The 5,176-nt window shown below is 45.9% G+C and overlaps 1 long non-coding RNA gene across 1 annotated transcript; it reads left to right on the top strand.

Annotated features, from left to right (window-relative positions):
* Window positions 1-882: 882 nt before the first annotated feature.
* Window positions 883-2,394, top strand: LOC143157364 (uncharacterized). The gene is made up of 2 exons (XR_012994769.1): window positions 883-1,094; window positions 2,302-2,394. It is a non-coding gene; the product is annotated as an uncharacterized LOC143157364 (long non-coding RNA).
* Window positions 2,395-5,176: the final 2,782 nt, after the last annotated feature.

Below are 5,176 nucleotides of genomic sequence, written 5' to 3'. Positions count from 1 at the left end.
GGGGAAGCAACAGGCTGGCGGCACCGTTTCCCGGGGCGGGGGAGGGGGGGGGGGGGGACAGAGAGAGCCGCGGGGACCCGGCGCTGAGCCCGGTGCCGGGAGCCCGCCGCGGGGCCGGGGCGCGGCGCGGCGGCCGGAGCTGTCACAGCAACGCCGCGGGCGCGGAGCGGCTGCAGCAGGCACGCCGCGGGCGGGGAGCGTGCCGCTGGGCACGCCGGGGAGCCCGGGCATTTGCAGCGAGTCCGGGGAAGCGCGGGCTGGTGCGAAGGAGTTGCAGATATCTGTGCAGAAGTAGAAATATTTGCCCTTTGGATCTCCCCTCTTCTCCCCGCCCTCGACCCCCCGGTTTTCCTTCTGCCTCTCTCCGCCGTTCCCCCAGGAAGGCTGGAGGCAGCCGCGGGCTGATCGCGGCACGGTAAGGAGTTGGGATTTCGGGATGCAGATGTCACATTGCAGTGCAAACGACTCCCACATTAGCACTTTATCAGGATCTCAACCTGCATCTTTTATCTCTTTTAGAAAAGCGTCTCTCGGAGGAGATTGCCCTCAATAGACCCGCTATAAAAAGATTTTAGTGTCGCTCTTGTGCTTCTGTGCATCCCACTGTGCGGGGGTCCCAGTGGTCCCTTGGGAATACAAGGAGTTGTGAGAAGTAACACAACCGGCCACCAGACTAATCCACTCCCTCTACCTTCCCGCTAGTACCTCCCCCTTCTGCTCTTTTTTTCAATAGCAGCCCTTGCTCAAAATCTCAGGTTACTTTGCTAAAGAGTTCTCAGCCCTATAGTTTCTGCCCTTGTCTCTGCCTCCAGCTCCTTAAGAGCCACCCAGCCCCAGCGATTGGATTGGGCAGCCCGTCTTGACACACCACTGTGCTGAGTGCTTGAGGACGTGTTTCAACAGATGGTTGGGGTTAGTGTGTGTCATCACACTCGAGTGGGGATTAGGGAAGAGAGGCAGCCTTGCTGGAGCTGTGTGGTCTTCCCCAAGGGTGAGCTGCAAGCAAAAGAAGAACTACCTAGCTTTGGGGGAGAAGAGGGAGGAATCGTCTCCAGCAGCTCGGAGGGAAATATAAACCCCCACGCTTCGTTCAGGTAAAGTAAAAGGCACCTCATGCCTCTGCCTCTCTCTCTCCCTGTTTCTTTTTCCTTCACGGTTTTCAGAGGAATGCTAGCCCAGCACACTTGTCAAAGCCAGTTGCTGCCGCCTTATCAATGCTGCTATTGTACGGCTGACAGATAACAGCGAGCACAGCCTGATGCTTGGCTGTCTTCATAGGGCTAACACTCTTAGCGCAGCTAAGGTCACGCTTTTGAAGGTGTGGATTAGAAAATCGCCTCTGGAGCGGTGCCTCTTACCACCGCGGGCGCCTCCTCTCCCCCTCTCGCGGGCAGGGCTCCCCTCTCCCGCACACACGTGCTGCGCCCAGACCCCCGGCGCGGGGGAAGCGGCAGCCGGACAACGTTTGCCGCGGCGGCTGCGGGTAGAAGTGCCTCCGCCCCTCCGCCGAGCCGTGGAAAGTGCGTGGTCGGGCGGGGGAAAGGAATCGCGGCGGAGGTTTCGAGGAGGATGCTTGAGCAGCGTGCAGCCTGTCTGGGGCTCAGCTGGGAGGCAACCCAGGGTGTTTGGAAAGTGCATTTGAGATGCCTGTAAAGTTTGAAGACTCCTTTATAGAGACCTGGCTGGGCTTCTGATGATCCGTGTAGAGACGGTTTGGCTTACACATGGGCTTAAAGTTAAGAGAAAGTCAGGAAAGTAGGGAAAGGCGGCGTACGATGTAATGCTGCTCTTGCAGCTGCAGCAGAGCAGATGGATGTAATTCATTTGCAGATCTGTTTGTGAAAGTTTTACAAGTCATTGAAAACTAAGTAGCATCACTATAATGGATCATTAAAGTCTCGCTGTATTTATAGATTCTAAACTAGCGATCTGAAGTGTTAATTAAAAGTAAGCAAAAATTTATGTTTAGGAAGGAAGAGGGGCAGAAATGTAATTAGAAATTAGTTATGGAAGTACTCTGCTATCATTCTCATTTAATTCCGCTATTAAGTTCATTGATGTCTGGAGCGTGGGAAGCCCCGCAAATTAACTAAGAAGTCAGAAATGTTATCACTAATTACAGTATGTTAGCTTATCAGAGAATTAAGATGTTCTCATTGTTTTACTCTAAATGATCTAGATGGAGAAACTAGAGGATGGGATATTTTCCTTTTTTTTTTTTTAATAAAAGATTTAGTGTATATATATACTGTCTTCCTGTGCAGAGTAACAAAATTATTTGTTTCTTTCACACTATAACAGATCTTCACACTAACTCTCACATACCTGTGGTGCTTATGAATTATTGGCCTCCTACTTGTGAAAGAAATCTAACACTGTCCTCACCATTTACAGGTGAGATATTCTATAAATAATACTGTATATAATGTGTTCTGAAATAAGATCTGTTTAGCAGGCTGAGCAAGGGGATTTATAGCTGGTGCTTTGTGATTTTGGCATTCAACTGTGTAACGATGCCCATAAAACCATGTTTCAGGTTGCACATATATTTTTGCCTCAAACCAACTTTTTTTGTTAACTTTTTTTTTTTTTGAGCAGGCTACTTGGCCCCTTTACAGGTTGTTCTCAGCTTGTATTTTCAAACACGCTCTTCAGTAAGAATGTGTCCTCAGAAGTGACCCACAGCAATTTCAAACAGAGAATTAGCTAAATCCCTAATACGACTGCATGACTAGACCAGGACGTATGTGAATAAATTTGACCGTTTTGATTTTTCTCTCAGACCACTCTTTCTCTTTGTAAAAAGTGACAGAAACTTTTACAAGTTTAAAAATGAAAAACAAAACCAAAGAAAACTCTCACTATGACTCCATGTTAAAGCCTTGTATATTGGATTTCTCCTCTTCTCTCTTCCCAGTGTGTCCTGTGAGAAGTCCAATAAGCCAGCTTCAGTGCAGAGAGGTTTAGTCTTCCAGCAAAGCTAAGGTGCAGCACTGTGATTTTCACAGCCTGCTGCTGTCACAGCCTAACTGAAATGCATCCCTCTCTGTGGGTATCATCAGATCACAGATCAGATGATCTATAAGAAAACATATTTTTCAAGAAAGTGCATAGCTAACTACACATGCCCAGCTTGTTATTGTTTTACTAGAAAAAAACCCAAGTTTCTCTAGCACTGCCAGACAATCTTGCTGAGAAACTAGGAACAGCAAATCATGTTTTTCCTTCCTTTATAATGATGGGGCTGTTTAAAAGACAATGCCCACGGGGCAGTCCAGCTTCTTGTCAAAATGTAATCTACTGTTCCAGATGGTAAACATTCAAAGACATATTTATGGTGACTTCTACATACCTTCCTTTGACATTGGCTTTTTTTTCCCTGAGAGCACTTGTACTGGGTACACACATGAAGTTCCCATTAGCATCCTAGCAGCTGTAAAAGTGTTCAGAACTCACAAAGATGTTCCTCACAGTGAGATAAAAATAATCTGAGGAAAAGATCTGAGACCGGTACAACCTTGGTAGATCCACGATACGCTCAAGGTAAAAAATTCCAGAGGTACAAAAAGATCCATAAACTGCTGCATGAAAGCTGTAATACATTTTTGTTGCGGCTAATTCATCTTTGCTTGATATGGAATGCTGAACATACCAGGCATGTCTGTACTATCAACTGTGTTTGTGATGTGAGGGAATCTGCACTGCACAAAAGCTGGTGGGCTTCTTTTCCCCCCAGCTAGTGCGGACTAGGTGGGATACTGATTGTCTTCATAGAGTTGTTTTCAAACTGTCACTTTTTTTTTCCTCACTGCTCCGAGCAGTGAGACAGAGCCCAAGAAAATGTTTTCCAGCCAGAATGTGTTCTACCCTGAATTGTCTTAATTATGTATCAGTTTATTGCTTGTCAGGGGCTTCCTCTTCTTAGCACTTTATAATCGAGGTGGGTGAGCTTGTTCCATCATAATATGTAACTTCCATTTCTGCTGCCTGGCATGTCTCCTTGGCCTTTCATTGATTTTTGTCTCTGCTTCAGAGGAAAAAAAAAATAATTATGATTGGTGTAATTTCAGATTGAAAAAAAAAACCCCACCTTGGTGAATTTCCAAATGGCGTGTAAATACATCTTCAAAAAGTAGGCTAAATGAGAGGTCATTAGGGAAAAAAATGCATCTAAGAATCCAGAAGTATCCTAGAGATGGCAAGTATCAGTGTGAAAATTATTGTAACAGCTCTCATTCCAGTCAGGAACTGATAAAAACAGTTTATTAAAAGTGTTGTGATGCTGGGAACAGTGTTTCCAAATGTGGAAGCCATTATAAAACCCACACTCAGTGGAAGTTAGACAGCTATCGAAAAAAATATTTTGAAAGATTTGCAAATTCTGTTCTGGCTAGATCACTTTATTGCAGACTATTTTGACAGTTTGCAGTTTATTATCTAGCTTTGTTTAACTTACATACTGCACTCGATATTATATGTTTGTTCATGCAGGATCAGGAGTTCGAGCCTTGTGTAATGGCAGGACTCATTCTTACCCAGGCGAGGCTGGACACTTGTCGCAGATGTCATGGGAGTCGCGGGTTCCATGATTTCCTTAGCTTTAGAAAGGGCTTTGGGGGATTTGTGTTTGAGTGGGAAGGCAGACTGATGCGATAACAATTGAGAAAGCTCCTTTCTGAGTGCCTTGAGAGCTGCAGTGTTCAACAGAGAACGAGGGTCCCGTGACAACTCTGCGGTGACACAGAAAGAATCCAATTAGTGGCCACTCCTGCTGTTGATACTAGATCTCTCCTAAAAAAATTCCACCATTACCACCCTCATTGTAATCCCATCCACGATACCGATAATGGGATCAAGAGTGTGTTTTCAGAATGCCTGTTTAAATTTTAACTGCTGTCTTAGGAGATTTTGAGGATATTAAATTAGAAGGCACTGAATAGCACAGCTTACAAGAGAGCTACGTGACACACGTGTCACCCAGCAGTTGTCTTTCTCATACTAGATTTTCCTAACACCTCCATCACAGGTAGAGCTTCTGTAAGGGGGCTACAGATGGAGCAAGGGGGCTGTATGTACATAGTGAATAATCCATTGAGTTGTGGCTGTCCCTGCACTGCAATTACCTGTAGACCTTGTCCCTACACAGTTACACGTGTGGAAAGTAGCGGGAGAAGGG

Source organism: Aptenodytes patagonicus, chromosome 2 (assembly GCF_965638725.1).
Source record: "Aptenodytes patagonicus chromosome 2, bAptPat1.pri.cur, whole genome shotgun sequence".
In the NCBI taxonomy this organism is placed as follows: Eukaryota; Metazoa; Chordata; class Aves; order Sphenisciformes; family Spheniscidae; genus Aptenodytes; species Aptenodytes patagonicus.
The sequence above is the reverse complement of the archived record's forward strand: the minus strand, read 5'-3'. Positions and strand labels throughout refer to the sequence as shown.